Source organism: Melitaea cinxia, chromosome 10 (genome assembly GCF_905220565.1).
Source record: "Melitaea cinxia chromosome 10, ilMelCinx1.1, whole genome shotgun sequence".
Lineage (NCBI taxonomy): Eukaryota > Metazoa > Arthropoda > Insecta > Lepidoptera > Nymphalidae > Melitaea > Melitaea cinxia.
Genome location: NC_059403.1, coordinates 605707 through 625112, shown reverse-complemented (window position 1 = coordinate 625112; position 19406 = coordinate 605707).

Below are 19406 nucleotides of genomic sequence, written 5' to 3'. Positions count from 1 at the left end.
TTTAAAGAAAAAATTAGAAATTGGAAACGTAATGTTAATAGCACAGGCTTAAATCCACGATCGTCTTTTGTCGATTCCATTGGTAAACAGTAGCGAGCGTAAATAAAGTCCGCAGAGTAATCATTCGTAATACAGTTAACCAAACTACTCTTGATTTCGCCATTACGACCTTGCTCAATACATTTTTAAGCTGTGGTATTTGCATTTAAGTCACGTATTGTTGGTGAACCAACGCACTTTCGTTTCACTCCGTGTCAATCGAGGCTGCTTATTCATTTCTATTGCATTTTTGACATTGGCACTACAACACTGAGCCATTCGGGTCATTGTCGTCGACGGCTATAAGTTTGATATTTCATATACTACGTTTTTAAGTCTACCAAGAGCATTAAGTCGTTCATTGAACTTCGTGATTGGACCATAAATAATGAATGAATACCGTGTGTCAGATATGACGCAAGATTCGAACACGCTCGTCGGCGTTTTTCTTTTCAACTTGTCGTGGGGAAATCGTTGAACTAGTAGATATTTAAAATAGTTATGTCACATTCTTAACCGGATAACTTGGAAGGCAATTTGAACCTAATATTAATTTGATTCGTCTGATCTGTTTCATTTTCGAGGCAGAAAAATTTATAACAGGCAAGAGCACTGACAGAAAATGTAATAAACGCCGTGTAAACTTAAGAAGAATTGATAAAATTGTGACTCCAAGTTTCCGACTGTGCAAATTAAACGTTTCCAGTTTCGCTTAAGTATGGTATTCGCATGTATAATAAAAGTCCACAATATACTTTAAAATTGCCAGAAAATAAATTTAAGTTTATTTGTGGAATATTTAATAGCATAATAATAATATTAATGGTGCTGTATTTCACGCAAGATATGATCAATTTATAATGATTGACAGTGTTTTATTATTTTAAGAATAAGGCAGGAGTTTTTTGCCGATTCTTCTTTGCGAAATTTATATTCCGAATCGGTGATAGCTTCACAAATAAAAATTAAAAAATAGCTTTATTTAAAGACGCTTCAAAATAACCTTCGAAACGTCATTTTACAAATAAAATTTTTTTAATAATTTTTTTTTTTAAATTGAAGCCACCATTAACTAACCATAACAACCATTAACCATAGTAAAATTTTGAGGATTAACATAATTATAATTGTGAAAAGATTTAACCATTTTTAATGATTAAAAATAGCATCAGAAATGTCTGCAGACTACGTAAAAGTGATTGACATTGCAAATGTCGAGGTTTACGAGTTATTAACTAGCCCTCAAGGATATGTAGTGCACTTTTTAATACATCTTAACCGCATTTTACTCATACGTAACATATAGGAAGCATATTTTGTAGACAAGATTAGTGTCTAGTAAAAATGAAACTAGTACCTATATACGTTGTGAGGATGGATGTATGTATGTTTGTTACTAATTCACGCAAAAACTACTGAATCGATTTTCGATCTAAAAATCGGTCTAAGACTATAGACGGCGCCACGGTCGCTTAGACCGAATATAAAATCATCATATCAAAAATTTCGTTCTAGTGGGTACATCGTTCTATATATTAATTGGCTAAAGCACCGACTCAGTAAGTCGGAGATGCAGGTTCGATCTCCGCTGGAACGGTAGAGTGTTTAGAATTTCCTAATGCGTGGGTAACACAAAAATAAATCGTACGTACTGAATCGATTTTAATGAAAGTTGGTACTTAGATAGCTGGAGGTCTATAATAATACATATTCTACTTTTTATCACGTTATTTCCGGATCAGATATCACGCAGATGAAACCGCGTGGTGCAGCTAGATATACATGTCTTTAAGTCAAAAGTAGATGAACATCTAATAATAATAATAATAATATATAGGATGATTAATTAAGTTGTTATTCAATTTTGATGTTTCCAGCAGTTAATTGTTTAGTTTGTTACTAATTCGAGTTATTTGAATTATATCATGTCTACCTGTATTTATGTGGTCACCAACCCGCCTGCACAGCGTGGTGACTATGGGCAAAATATATGACTTCACTCCATTTTTGGCGCGAACTTGTGGAAGCTTATGTCCAGCTGTGGACTGTAATAGACTGAAATGATGATGATGATGATGATGGTACCTATATTTTATACTATACTTTAAAACGTGACAAGCCACACCAGACTTCTCTCACTGTTAAAACCAAATTAAAAGAAAAATTAATAAAGGTTGCCTGGAAGAGATCGCTCATTAGCGATAAGGCCGCCTTTTGTACTTAACTCCTGTTTTTATTTTTGTATTTTTGCTCACTCTTGGTGTACAATAAAGAGTTTTTATTATTATTATTATTATTTAAGCTTGTTTCATTCCTTTGTTTTAGAGCAGACTAGTAAATATATTAATCTAAATTTCATTCAATATAACGTCGATACGCAGTAATAACAATATGTTCTTATAGAGCGCGAAAGAGATAGCTTTTACGTGTTAGTATAGTCACTGAATTTGAAGGCGCTTGAATCCGCGTCGTTGTTGTTAATTTATTGATTTATTTTTGCACATTCCTGATTATTTTTTTTTATATCACTAGTTCGGCAAATATCGTACGGCTCACCTGATGGTAAGAGATTACTGTAGCTTATAGACGCCTGCAACACCAGAAGCATCGCAAACACGTTGCTGACCCAATCCCCAATCCCTCTTTAGTTCTGGTTAGCTTACTCACCAGCAGGAACACAATACTGCTTGAAAGCAGTATTATTTAGATGTGATATTCTGTAAGGTCGAGGTACTACCCCAGTCAGGCTGCTCCAGATTTTGAGCAGGAAATTCCTGCTGTGCCCTAAAAATGATTCTGAGAACTGCAGTACATCAGTTTATAACATAGTAATAACAACCAAATCTTATATGTATAAGAGATTTCCACCTATATATTGACTCATCACGATATCTCTCGAACCATAAAGCATAGAGACTTGAAATTTGTTCGCCGAGTAGAGGTCAGTTAAGAACGGATTTTAAGAAATTCCACCCACAAGTAGAAATTGCGGGGGCATTAACAATAAACAAATAAAATTCCCGTTTTAAAACTGTAGCACCTATCGACTCCAAATTTGATAGGATTCTCCTATATGTAATGTAAAAATGATAAATGAGCGGATTTTACGATAACTCATTCCCAAATAGGGATCACGCGTGTGGGCGTTAACAACGAAAATTTTTATCAAATTTTGTAAGCATCTGTAATTTGGTCTAACTTGGGAGATAGGGTAGTCTTCTTTTAATCGGACCTGGGAGGTGGCGCTGCTATCGGTATGTAAGCTATCAAATTTGATAGCTGTTTTCCGGGCAGGACACCGTCTGCCGAGTCCGTGGGTCTATATACATAAAAATGAATATTTGTCTGTATGTCCTTTATAGAATCGTAAACTATGTATTTGATCATGTCATAATCTTCATCAAAGTGTTGTGCATAAGCCCACAAATGCTTCTGAGTTGCTACGACAAAAAAAGCGTAGCAACGCGCGCAAGGTACAGCTAGTAATGAAATAATTGTCGATTTATTATATAAATCAACTTGACTAAAACAGTTAATGTATTATTTTCAAAAAAATAGCTGCGGAATTTCTTGTCGTTTATTTTTTGCAGAATCTACATTCCGAATCGGTGTTACCTTCACTTTTAAAAATAATAATCACTTACAAATTTAATTAGTTAGGTGCTTTTGACTTGCTCAACAAGACAAAGATCCTGTTTAGGTTTAAATGCAAGACTCGAATTGCTTAATTTCTTACTTGAGTAACCTATACAAATAAATAATAAATAATAACTATAGACCGCGCCATCTAGATCTAGCGGTTACATCGTTCCATAGCTTAATTGGCTAGAGCACCGACACGGTAAGTCGGAGATGCAGGTTCGATCCCCGCTGGAACGGTCGATTTTTGATGTGATAATTATTAAAAAATTGTTTAAATGATAATCCCTAAACAATATCTACAGTTGTACACGCATGACTTCCGACCGACTACACTACATTGGTTTTTTTTTTGTGGTGCTTTTTAGCATTTTCATTGTAACCACTTGACTTTAGAATCAAAAGATTAGCTAGAACTTATATTTACACCATTTAAGGGGAGTGTTATCAAAACATAACGACATATAATATAAAACTTATATATTAGTATTCAGTAACACTTGGATTTGGTCGTGTATTTAGGGTTAATTACGCGGGCGAATGCAACGTACTCCAACTAGTATTTTGTCACTTCCTGACTCAGAACCAGTCACTTGAATTAAAATCGTTTAATATTGTCGCAATGCAAATCGGAGCTGTAGTTTCATAGACTCTTGCGCCAAACACTCGAAGTATTACAAAGCAGATTAAAATACTAGATAATTACGCAATTAAATTTATTATTATTTAATCGTATCAACTCCTTTCATTTTATCTGGTAAAACATTTACGAAAATCGAACACATTTTCATTTTACAATATAAAAAAATAAGAAAAACCTAAAGAAAAATTAGCATTTTCTTAAACAGATTTGCATTTTTTTAAACACCTTGCGATACAAATGGCGGAGCGAACGCTTTAAATATTAATTATTATTATTTTTTTATTAATATTTGACATTGTTTTGTTGTATTAGTTGTTCTAGTTTAATATAATGAAATTATTGTTAAAATTATTTATTTGTATTTGGTATTATTTATTATTAATGTGATTTTATTATTGTATTGTTGTATTTTACAAATCGTGACATTCATTAATTTTTCTAGTTGTATTTTGTGTTATAAAAATTGTTTAAGAAGACTTGTTTTATGGGTTAATTGTTACCTGAAATAAAGAAATTATTATACTATTATTATTTAAAACTAGTATTCAGCTTTTTAAAGATAAGAAACACGTTTTAAATACATATTTTAATATACAAGCATATATAAAGGGATGGACAGAACAAATATAATCGTTCTAAATTACATCACGTATTTAAAATAATGATGAGAAAATCATTCGGTATTCGTATATTGCACGAAACTATTTGCAAATAAATGTAATAATATTATGTGTCCTCTTTCAATGTTGTTTTCGAGCATGAAACTGTATTAAGTAACATTTTTTGCCCGAGTAACTTAACCTGACCGACTTTGAACTAGGAAACTTTATCAAGGTTCTGTGACGGTATACTTTTCCTTTGATATCAGAGGTTGTTCATTTACTATGTGTTCTGTATAAATTTATATATATATATTTTTTTTTTTTTTTAATATCACTAGGTCGGCAAACAAGCGTACGGCTCACCTGATAGTAATCGATTAGCGTAGCTTATAGACCTGCAACACCAGAAGCATCGCAAGCGCGTTGCCGAACCAATCCCCAATCCCCCCCAGGAACTCTGGTCACCTTACCAACAGGAACACAATACTGCTTGAAAACAGTATTATTTTGCTGTGGTTCTTCTGTAAGGTCGAGGTACTACCCCAGTCGGGCTGCTCCATATTTTGAGCAGGAAGTTATATCTTTTGGTTCTATCTATATACTTCACAATTAGGTGATTAAGTTATTCATAGTTCTCAGTTTGTGCAACGATGCGAACATTTTTATTACGTGTTTAACTAATATTAAGCATTTTTTAAAGGATTTATTATTCCTTAAATACGTATGAAATTTTAATGATGTTAAGAATTTCCATATTAATATCAAGTCACTATATAGTCACTGGACTGTGTGATTTGTTAGAAATATTTTGTATATTTTTTTTTATTGATTTTGTTGAATTGTTTTAATTAATTATTAAATTTAATATTGAATATGATTTTTTTTTTTATTAATTTAAATGTACCAATTTGTGTTATTATTATTGAATGTTTGTTTTTATGAATTTTATAAATTTTTTCAAGTGTAATTATTTATTGATTATTTTATATTTTTTAGTTATTTTGATTTTATTGAATTGTATAAATTATTTGTTAAATTTAATGTTATTTGTTTACAAAAATCTATAGATAGAGGTAGAATTTGTGATCAACTTAAGGAACGCATTGGGTTACTGTAATGTTGGCTTTAAGTTTTTTATGCATAAATAAATAAATAAATAAAAAATAATAATATTTTTTTTATTTATTTATTTTATTTATTTATTTATTTTATTTATTTATTTATAAGAACGTTAATGATTCGCTCATTATTTATTTATATAATTATTTATAAACATTTTTTTCTAAATCCTTATGACAAATCTTAAGTGTAAAAGTACGGTTTATTCATTACATATTTTAAACGTATGTGATATATACATTTTTTTATTTTTTTTGATATGTAAACTTAGATCAAAATGGCGGTCTTTTTTAAACTAACATCATATTTTGTTACAGGATATGGCGATGTATTTTGCTTTTGGCCTCAGTGTCGATAGAAATACAAGCGCAGAAGACGAAGTCAGAAGACAGCAGTATACAAGCTGTGCCAAGCGATCTACGAAGAGCTGTCAGCGAAGCTTTAGCTTTAGAAAAGAGATTTCTTCTCGGGGCTAGTGATGTGTGAGTAATTAACGATTATAATAAAATAAATAATTAAATAAACGGCTGACATTCAACAGCCCCTACTAAGGTTCTCTCCCGTGTCGGGGGTCTGACAATACACAACGCGCAAGCAAAACGCCCAGACGTATGGCCAATACAAATGTGCTGGATCAAAGCCGCGCCCGCCAACGTACCAGTCGTAAGCCAGTGCTGTGACCGTTGATGTAGCGCGTCGTCAATGAAAAGAGTTTTTAAATAAAATATTAACACGGTTTAACATTACAAACAACAAATTTAATGTTTAGTGTGCTTAGTATGTTTGTAAAAACCTTCCAAGCTTGATTCGCTATCCTGTCTATATTAGATTTATTTGTAATCAAAGTAAACCTTTTTGTGGAAAACAGTATAATCCACACTTACACACTAACACATTGATAACGTCATCAGCTTAGCTATAACAGTAAACACGATAATTACGAGACCGATGGCTTAACGTGCTCTCCGAGGTAGGTGGGGAGACCCACTAGGACTGCACAAACACCCAAACCACGGCAAACATCTGTATGGCCAATATAAGTGTTTTTCATGGCCGGGGTGCTTATTATAAAAGTATTAATTTATTTTCTTTAACTTTTTCGTAGACACAACTGCTCGCATTCGGAGGAAGACGAAATAAGCAATACTCCATGCCCGCCCAGCAAGTACCGCAGCGCCAGCGGGGAATGTAACAACGTGAGACACCGACCGTGGGGCAGGAGGGGCGATGTCTTCTTACGACTACTCCCTCCAAACTATGCAGATGGTAAGGCAGCAACTTTAATGAAGGCCTGTTGAGCCTGTTGTGGATAAAGATTATCCTGCACATAAGCTACGGATAAAGTTCAACAGTAGGTGGTAGAATAACCTCAATTATAAAACAGCAACTTTGAGTCAAAATCTCAAAAATATTGAGGTATTCGATGGTAAAAAGAATAAAATTAGATAACTTTTATCTTGTGGATATCCTTATCTGTCAAATACCGTTATACACAGCCGGTGAAACAGGCCTTTAATCTTACTTCATTTATCAATATTTTTAATGCTACATAATGCTATCGATCAAGTCGATCTTTTAACATTTTTATAGCTCTGTGCTGTATAATTGTGATTTATATCCAATAAAATAAGCGTTTAAATGTGAAATCGACGAATGCGATCTATCATCAAACCGATATAGGTATTGCTATATCATATACATACGTACGTGTACTGTGTGGCTACGGTACTAAAGAATATAGCCACCCCCTCTCTTCCCGTGGGTGTCGTAAGAGGCGACTAAGGGATAACACAGTTCCGCTACCACTTTAGAACTTAAAAAGCTGACCGGTGGCGGAATAACCATCCAACTGCTGGCTTTGAAATAGACAGGCCGAAGACGGGCAGCAGCTTTGCGGTCACCAACCCACCTGCCCAGCGTGGTGACTATGGGCAAAACACATGAGTTCACGTTATTTTTGGCGTAAACTTGTGGCGGCCTATGTCCAGCAGTGGACTGTATAGGCTGTAATGATGATGATGATGATGATGATACATACTTAAATTATAAGCATTCACAAATAATGAAGCGAAAATTACAATTATCAAATCGATTATTTAATTTGAACTTAATGGAGCGGTAAATGTAACTTATAAATCTAGATCAGACGTAAAAATAATACCTAAAAGTCAAATTGTTTAAACCAAATTTGTCTCATATTCTGCGCTCAGTCATGTTACTAAATATGCTTCGTGACTAATTATCAGACATGTACATACTTAAGAAAACCTACAGTAGAGCAGCGTGGTAAAGGTTTCTTTTTCATAGGAAAAGATTATCTATCTATACATATAAAAAAATGGTAGGAAAGTCAAAACTGTACATTGAGTATTTCTTTTAAAGAATACTTGGGGTGTGATTGATCTACAATCGATACTGAAGCCAAAAATATAGTTTTTAGAAATTTGGTCTGTTTGTCTGTATGTATGTCCAGGATAAACTCAAAAAGTACTGCATGAATTTACTTCAAATTTGGCTCGAATATTATTAAGAAGTTGGGTCAACATAAAGGCTATATATTATCACACCATCACCTACGGGGAACGAGCAGTGAACCTTTATTTCTTCAACGCATTCTGTAACAACGTGTAATCTAACGACGCATATTTGAATGTTGTTGTTATTGTGTTAATAACCATCCTATAAGCTAGCTTCACACTATAAATAAAAACATTCTGTAGTATATTTAGTATCAGCATTGCACCCGTGCGAAGCCGGGGCGTGTCTTTAATTTAATAATAATACTTTATTCATAAAATATTCACAAACAATAATGAGTTGAAAGATAAGAGCCATCCATCAAGATTGGGACTTTTATATGCCATAACAATTACATATCTGATAATGCCTTTTTCATTTCATGTTTCTCTCGTAATATAATGATGTATTTGAATTTGTTTATATAAATATAATACATATTAATTTATCAGGAGAAAAGGTAAAGATTACGTGATGTTTATATTAGACAATATGCATGTTAAGTTTGCCTGTAATTGTGATATTTTTTGAAACACATTTATATTGACCATAGCATTAAGTAAAGTATTCTTCATTACTTCAGCCTGATACAGTCCACTGCTGGACATAGGCCTCCACAAGTTCGCGCCAAAAATAGCGCGAACTCATGTGTGTTGCCCATAGTCACCACGCTGAGCAGGCGGGTTGATAACCGCAGGGCTGGCTTTGTCGCACCAAAGACGCTGCTGCTTCGGCCTGTGTATTTGAAAGCTAGCAGTTGGATGGTTATCCCGTTTTCAGTCGGCTTTTTAAGTTCCAAGGTGTAAGTGGAACTAAGTTATCCCTTAGTCGCCTCTTACGACACCCACGGGAAGAGAGTGGTGACTATTACTGTCGTAATCTCACAGCGTTCAAAGGATTCGTGTATGTAAAATAAATAACAAAACAAAAACGCCAAATAAAAAAACAATATAAATTAACTATGAAAATTTTATTTTAGTTCACAATCTGATGATTCACAATGTTATGATTACAAAGAATGTTTACGATAATAATAGAGTACATATCGTATCATATATTCATATATTCGTAATGCTCGCGTTTTTTCAATTTTAAAGAACGATTAAAAAGTGAAATTTTAAGCGAATACAAAAAAAGATGAATTGTGAAGTATCACCAAGTGTTCCTTATTAAATCACATTATTTTAAATTATTTTAATTTTAAAACTTAACTGCACGTTATATTTTGTATTGCGCAAGGGCGGGTTTAACGCTTAAAGCATTCTCTACCAGTAAACCTTAGTACGAGAAAAGACGGATAGATGTGTAAACCAAAAAAAAAAAAAAAAACGGAGATAAGACGTTCAAACCTTCATAAATAGGAATATAAAATTCATGAAAGTTGAAAAAAAGTCGAATTATAACTATACATATAATATATTCTATGAAAAATATTTATCTAATACTTATAATATACAACAGAACTTTGACCTCTGATTATAATTAATTATTTTTTATTGACGACAGAAGGATTTCTTTCATCGATTATATTACAAATACATATAAAAAAATCTCAAACGATTGCATTAGAAAATATTTTAGTCGAAATTAAGTTAAAAAAATATATTTAATAAAAGTAAGCTAAAGTACTTTTTAATCGTCATTTTACAAATTGAAATTTATTTATTTTAATTAGATAATTATAATTAAAAATACTAAAACAACACGCATTTATAAATAAACAAAACTAAAAAGTAAAAAATCGATAAGTCTACTAAGTTTAAATTAAATCTGAAAGTTAGAAGTGGGTTAAAATGAAGTCCAAAGGAGTCGGTTACAAGCATACAAACATTCATTCTTCAGTCTTAACACTCGTTTTTTCTATGAATTTCATTATTAGGTATAAAAATAATCAATTACAATACAATTCAAGTTACAATTTGACGTAGCTGGCTAACATTCGATCGACTTGAAATTAATTTGCATATTAAAACGAGAGTCAGATAAACACGCTGGCCAGTTGCATGTCTCGAACTTTATCAACAATATTTTGTAACAAAATTATCGTGAAAGTAGGTGTTAATGTTGAATGGAATATTATTACGAAACTTGTTATTGTAATCTTATTGTGTACCTATTTAAAAATAATGTTATTCTTTTGTAACTTACTTGTTAATTCGACAAACATAGCTTGTTTTATACATTTTTTTTCTATTTTTTTAGATAATTTTCACTTTTGTTTCTACCGATTGGCATGTTAAAGCAGTGATTTCCGGTCCAGGATTGTCTTATAGACTATTTTCACACACATAAAACCTAAAACGCGGTCGTTCAAGTTGCGAAAAAATATAAAACCTTTATCAAATTATTTGAACCTCTTTAAAAAACTTACTTATTAAGACGCACATCATATAAAATACCGTTTTGGTCTGTGTATTTAAAAAGACAGCAGTAGAATTGTTATCCCGCCGTTGGTTAGCTTCAATAATTCCAAGGTGGTGGTGGAACTTTGATATCCCTTAGTCGCCTCTTACGACACCCTCGGGAAGAGAGGGAATGGCTAAATTCTAGCCACACAGCAGGTATAGAGGATATAGGAGATGTATAGGACAGTGAATAATTTATTTTTGAGGTTTTAGTAGCACTTTTTGGACACGAAACCCTAAAAAATATTTATCGAGTCGCGGTAATTAACTTTCCTACTATACCTACATAAATACGTATAACGCGCTATATAACGTTTATTGCATTAAAGTAATTATTTATATGCAAATGCGCATGTGTGCATAAATATTAAGTTTATTAACATTATTTATTAAATTATTCATCTTGTTACTATATCTTGTGTTACACCCAAATGTTTTTGGAAGAAATCGCCCTATAGCGACAACATCATATTTGCACGTCTTTGCTTTTTAATTACTGTGATTCAGTGACGTAATATACAGGGTGCCGGGGGGTCAAGGCCCCGGGTGGAACACAAAAGGGGCGACAACGACACCACGACCATTTCAAAATGAAAACGCAACGTATCACATTTAAAAAATACAGTAGAGTTGAGAACTTCCTCTTTTATTGAAGTCGGTTATTGAACATAATGAAATTTGTCCTTGCAAAGAGTATATTAAATAATTTAGTTAAAAAAATATCAAGTGGTAGGAGCGGCAAATTAAAAAAAAACAACCCTGCCAGGCGTAGCAAGATTGTGTTTATGTACATATGTGTCAATAAAGAATATTACATATATTATTAATTAACTACACTAGTCTAATATATTTTACATGGAACAGCATATTTTATTATGGATATGTATTTAGACCTAATATTACTATTTGTTATTCACCAGGTGTCTCTCAGCCCCTGGCACCTAAACGCCTTCCGGAACCAGCGCTGGCCGTGCAGGCGGTCTCACAATTAGCTCAGCCTGTGGAACATGACTACGTTACCAGTATGCTTGCAGCCTGGGGCCAGTTCGTTATAGATGATCTTATTGCAACCGCTAACGGCAATAAAGTAAGACTATACCAATTTTTTCTCTTTATATTTAGATAAGTAACTTAAGCCTAATTTCCATGGCTCAAAAAATTTTAGTAATATCAGTAAGGTAAGTTGAATACAATTTCATAAAGATTATAATTAATACTAAACAAAGTCACAGTATTTCTAAGTATGTTCCTCATACATACAACTTGTAAACTTCGCAGCTGATTTGAAAATAATTGTGCCTACTTTTTCTCACTATGAAATAGCTATGAATATTAATATTTTTATTCCACGCTTCAGCCTGTAATATCCCACTGCTGGGCATAAGCCTCTTTCCCCACATAGGAGAAGAATCAGAGCTTAATCCACCACGCTGCTCCAATGCGGGTTGGCGGATATATTCCCTACTATTAGTAACGATCGCTATCAGGTGTACATGATAACAACCGGGACCGACGGCTTAACGCGCTCTCTGAGGTACAGTGGGGAGACCTACAAAGACTGCACTAACACTAGCACCCAGACCACGGTAAACATCTGTATAGCCAATACAACTGTTTGACATATGTGGGGATCGAACCCGTAACCGCCAGCGCAACAAGCACAAACCAGTGCTTCGCCCGTTGCGCTAACACGGCGTTAATATTAATAATATTTTTAATTTATTTATTACAATTTATTTTTAATCTTTAGCTTATAATCAATAATATTTAAAATTTGTTGTAATCTGACACTGACTAAAAGCTACGATATAACTACACATCTAACCAACGTATCAGAAAATTATTAATCCTAAAAGTCAATAAAAATCCGTGATATTACCCAAGCATGTATTTATCTCCTAAGATATAGTCGTTATTACTATTTTTATCTCTTACACATGAATAAAAAACGGCAGAATCTTCGTCAAATATATGTTTAATTACCTTGGACATTTGAGATACCTTTTGTACTGTATCGTTCAAATGCATACTTTTCGAGATATTACGGTTTCAAAACAGTAAAAATTAAAAAAGCGTGTGTTTTCTTATATACGCACGTAATAAGTATACTTCATTGGCTAGTTAACTTCAAATTGCTAACTTTTTCTTGGTTGACAAGCTAACTTCAGGTGACGGTCAGCGCGCGCATTCATTGGCTAACTTCAGGGTGTCGGTTTGTTTTTGTGACGGCGCATCGTAAAAATTACCCTCATAACTTTCCCTAACGCTCCAAAAGAATTATAACTTCAAAAATGCTTAAAAATAAAAAAGCAGACACGTCAACGCATCCCTAGCTGAAATATTGTTTACACCCGTGCGAAGCCGTACTCGGTAGTACAAGATGAGATCAAGGTGAGATGATTTCAAAGCGTTAATATTAACGTATTGTCTAGGAAACACGATGGTAATAACTGTGTAATAAATTACATTAACTACTAAAATCTATCGAGCTGTGGTAATCAATTACGAGTGTTGTCACATCGTGAGTGTTTCACACGTCGTGGGCAGCGGTGCGAAGGTCGACAGACGTAGTTTTTGTTAGGAACCCAAGTAGTTACTTGTGTCGGAACGAACGCATTGGTTATAAACAGATATAGGATGAGCGCGATAAGATGTTAACCACACAGTACAAAAACTGACAGTCGATATATATATATATATATATATGTGTGTGTGTGTGTGTGTGTGTGTGTGTTTATATAAGACTAGCTGTGCCCGCAACTTCATCCGCGTGTCGTTCGTTTTAACAAAAAAGTTATTGTTCAGTTCGCAGAGTTATAATATAGGTAAATAAATTTTTAAAATAAAACTAGCTAAGTTACTCCTTATTACATCAGCTATCTGCCAGTGAAAATCCCGTCAAAATCGGCCCAGCTGTTTCAAAGATTAGCCGAAATGAACAAATAGACAGACAGACAGACAAAAATTGTAAAAAAAAAAATGTTATTTTGGTATATGTACCGTCTATACATTCATATGCACTTAGTAAAAAACGGTTATTTTAATATTACAAACAGACACTTCAATTTTATGTATTTGTATAGACTAGCTGGCCTGGCTAACTTCGTACCGCTTTAGTTTTTGTAGTGAATGTAATAATTATGTATATCCTAATCCTACATTTTAAGTTGCACAAAGTTACATATCTGTGCAAGTCCAGAAGTGTCTCAGATTTGCCAGAACAAACATCTTGATCAGACTCAGTGCAGCCTATTGCAGTGCAATGCTGGACATAGGCCTACCCAAATTCCCGCCAGACACCCCGATTTTCCGCAATCGTCATCCAACCTACACCAGAAAAACATCTATTCTGCCGTACTAACGTGTAATTCTGTTCGTACGAAGAGGTCACTAAGGCGAGCCTCATTCAATATATACGAGTATAACAATATTAAGAACAATTGAGTTTCGTTAAATTAAAACTGCTTGTCCTGAAATGCTAAAAATTGAAGTTTCAAAAAATTATGATATTTTAGACAAAAGCGTGACTTACATTGTCGTTATCGTCATCGTTATCTTCGCGTACGGTAAACAGAATCATAGCGATAACGCAAGCTTAGTTTTTAAACTTGAACTTGGCCGAAATTACAATGAATAATGCTTAATCATACTATTGTCTGGTCGACCATGTGTATCTTCAAATTGATTACTGACACGAAAACTTTGTTAATATTTGCATTATCCATAGTTCATGCACCATGACCTTACGTTATAATCACCAGTACTCGAACCCTGTAATAATGTGTAAAGCCTTCGTTAAGCAATGCCACTTAAATGGCCGATTGAGTTGCACAAGTGCACAAATTAGTTTCACATTTTCTTTTTGAAAATTGTTCCTAAATGTCACACGAAAAGTTTTTCGTCGAAATCAAGTTTTATTTCAAAGCGACATCTCTTGGTTCGTGATAGTTCGCGGGGTCACGTGGGGAAAGGTTACAAGTTATATTACCTGTCAGTGAAAGTTGTGACGCAATAGTAATCGTAGTTCCTAATGCCACGCCTCTCCTATGTAATAATCAGCTGACAGACATCCAATCCGATCGGATCGGATATAGGTACTGTGGGTTATGTCTCATGTCTCTTTAAGATTTCTATAAAACGATTTAACTAGAGGAATATTGGGCTAGTCTTTAGATCCGTCATTTTGAAGATAGATAGGTTAAGGTTATTTTTTTTCTGTAACGAAATTATGTCGATAAACGGTCTAATTTTGAAGTTAGATAGGTTAGGGTTATTCTTATTTTTTATTTTTGTTTTGTCAAATTTTGAGCTTAGATGATTCGGCGGGTCTTAATCTAAAGACTTACCGAATATTGCAACTAATTTATTACGTATGAGTGTAGACACCGCGTTGTCGCAACGGTTACAGCCATGGATTGTGCCTGTTGCGCTGGCGGTTGCGGGTTCAATCCCCGCACATGACAAACATCTGTATTGGCCATACGGTGTTTGCCATGGTCTGGGTGTTTTTGCAGTCCTTGTGGGTCTCCCTACCATACCTCGGAGAGCTCGCTAATAAGTCGTTGGTCCCGGTTGTCATGTACACCTGATAGCGATCGTTACTCATCGCTAGGGAATCATCGTAGGGAATATATCCGCCAACCCGCATTGAAGCAGCGTGGTGGATAAAGCTCTGATCCTTCTCCTACATGGGGAAAGAGGCCTATGCCCAGTAGTGGGATATTACAGGCTGAAGCGAGTGTATTTACTTTAAACAGTAAAATTATTAGATTTATCATCATTGATCTGTAATTATATACGTATGTATATCTAAAAAAATGGCAGTTAAGAAGACGTTTAGTGTTGAAATTTGAAATTTCATAATGTTTGAATTATAATTATCAACATCTTACTTATCGAACTTTTCGCTAAACCCATTCAATTTCACTTACAAGATATACACAGCACTAATGTTGCACAATACGTCAGCTGTATAGCTACAGATATAAGGCTATAAGCATGTCGGTAACCCGAACCCATAAGATTTTCCCCTATCAAAAAGTCCAAATACGGCTAAAGAAGTTATCAATTCCAAAAGAAGAAAGACAATAATATTTTATCTGGCGTCCAAAACGATTTGCAAAAGTTAAAACTTATGTTTATCTATGTTTTTATCATTTCTATATCTATAATTACATCAGTATAAATATTAAAATTATAGTTATTATGACAGAACACGATATCTAAGCAACTCATAAACAAAACAATTCATATACGTCGAAAAGATTCGTGGGAAACATCCAATCGAGAGACAAATGTTAGGAAAAGGACAGATTAATTAAGTTTAATTCACGATGTTTTCGTTGTTTTCTTTTTGAAGTTGTACTTCTTTTGGCGCGCTAGGGAAGAATTATGAGAGTAAATTTTTACGATGCGCGCGCACACCGTCACAAAAAACCGACACCCTGAAGTTAGCTAGTCAACGAAGAAGAAGCTAGCAACGTGAAGTTAGCTAGCCAATGACGTATAACTTCTTACGTGCGTACATAAGTACACACGCACACTTTCTTTCGTTTTTTGTCCCAATTTGCATAAAACACACGTATCAAATTCTTAACATTTTTTGTAAGACGTTTTATTGTATTAGTAAAATCATTCAAATAATCAAAATCATCGTTTCAAATTATGAAAACTGCGTATTTATAATACTTGTAATCGCCGTTAAATATATAATTACTAGCTGTGCCCGCGGCTTCGCCCGCGTTTAAATCAGTTTGTCACAAAGTTTTCCCGGCAAACTTCCAGTGAAACGCTCATCAAAATCGGCTTAGCCGTTCCGTAACCCTTCCTCTTGAAGCCCTTCATTGGCCGGAAACCGCATGAAAATCCGTTCAGTAGATTTTGAGGGAATCGATCACATACGCTTTTGGGAACTTTGTTTTATAATACTACACTAACTGTTGCCCGCGACTACGTCTGCGTGATTATGAAGATATGCATTACTATTAAGATGCTTAACGCAAATTATTTTTATTATTTCATTCACTTGAAATGTTTATCACTCTGAGTAACTTTTTCAAAGGCACCTTTTAGTATAATTTAATAGTTATTTTTATTAAACCTCTATACATCACATTTTTAGTTTTATTTTCAAGCTGCAGTATAAATAACAACCTATCAGGCGAAGTTATAGCTGCTGCATATATTTCATACAAACTATCAACCTCAATCAAACCCCCTTAGCGGTGGAATATCGCAAAATTCGTTCTTAGCGGACGTCTACTAACTATAGGTAATCTACCTCCCTGCCAAATTTTATCTTTGTCCATGCTGGATAGAAACCACCCAGCGGTTTTTGAGTTCTCGTGATGAGTGAGTCAGTGACCTTCCTCTTATATATATATATATATATATATATATATATAGATAGATAGATTACGATGCATTATTTGGACACCTCCTCCACTATCTATAGAGCATACATTTTAAATTTCAAGTCTCTTACTTCAAAAACACAGGACTTTCATACAAACTTTCAACCCCCATTTTACCCCTTAGGGGCCAAGTTTCGTAAAATACGCCTTATAAGAAACCTAGATGCCAAATTTCAAGTTTCTAGGTGTTATAGTTTCGGAGATTTCGTGATGAGTGAGTCAACCTATCATCCCCCGATTCAACCCCAAAAGGGAGTTGATTTCTAAAGATATATCATTCGGACACCTTCTCATCATCTATAGAGCATACATTTTAAATTTCAAGTCTCTTACTTCAAAAACATGGGACTTTCATACAAACTTCCAACCCCCGTTTTACCCCCTTAGGGGTCGAGTTTCGTCAAATCCATTCTTAGCAATAGATTACGCCTTATAAGGAGCCTACCTGCTAAATTTCAAGTTTGTAAGCATTATAGTTTCGGAGATTTCGTGATTATTGAGTCAACGTAACATCCCCCGTTTTAACCCCAAATGGGAGTTGATTTCTTAAGATACATTATTTGAACACCTTGTTACCATCTATAGAGCATACATTTTAAATTTCAAGTCTCTTACGTCAAAAACATGGGACTTTCATACAAACTTCCAACCCCCATTTTACCCCCTTAGGGGTTGAGTTTCGTAAAATCCGTTCTTAGCGGATGTCTACTTTCTATAAGGAGCCTACATTCCAAATTTCAAGTTTGTAGGTGTTATAGTTTCGGAGATTTCGTGATGAATGAATGACCTTTCGCGTTTATATATATTATAGATTTTATATTTTATATTTTTATTTTCTGACGTTACAAATTCGAATATGTTTTTTGGGTTCGAAAATGAGGATTATCATTTTAATGAATGGTATTGAGTTATTTTTTTTATAAACTAAAGAACTATTGGCTAACTTACAAAACTATAAAAATGTATGTAACTTTTCAAAGTTAAACATATTTTCCTCCAAAATTAATTTGAATGAAAGCTGACATAGTAGAAGATCCGAACTAGAATTATTTTATTATTATTTCATAGTACCGGAAAAATAATCGTGAAAGGGATGACTAGGGGATGATCCTCGTCAAGCTATATTTAATTCAAAATTGAAAAATTTATTTTAATTTAAAAACGCACCTACAAGCTTAAAGAACAAATTTAATACCTACGGACAGTGTGAAGTCTGTAGAAAATACAAACGTTGTATTGCCTCTTATTTTCCTACTATAACTGCTGGGTGTCAGATATAAAAAGGTACATCCTTCAACCTATAATATCCCACTGCTGGGCATAGGCCTGTTTCTCCATGTAGGAGAAGGATCAAAGCTTTCCATCCATTAAGCATATGGGTGAAGATCACGTCTAGTTCGGATCTTAGACTAACAATAATAAACGACGGTTACGTCTCAATGCATACATTTTCTGTGAAAGTCTACACACGCCTTATGACGTTAGATTAAAATGATTGAATGTGTTTTTTTGTTTAACCATTGCTTTGTAAGTTTACATGACGCGACGTGTCACAGTGATTGTTTCACATTAATTAATTCCTTGTTGAACGTGAAGATAAAGTCGCTTCTATCCGTTTCTAATTCATTCCTTCCGTATTTGTGGGAACAGTCTTAATTACCAGTAATTACTTTTAGTATTTATATTAAATTTTAAAAATAACTATTTTTCTTGAGGTAATGCTCCGTTCATTTTTCGTTTAATTCAGTTAAAACATTTATTAGTTTTTCTCGTGATTCAAATTTTTTTTTTACTTTCAGAAATGTCAAGGTACAATTTGTGAGTACGTGCGTTCAGCACCAACAAGAAATATCGATTCCTGTGGCTTTGGTAAGCTCCTATTACTAATAATCTATTATTAATTTTCTTTTACAAAAATTCAATTCAAAATTACACCTACATTGTTTCAGTATTAAAATATAATAGCATAGCAAATGGAAAAATTATTTTATACTCTAAACGTATAGACGTATTAATTTAAACGTCTTGT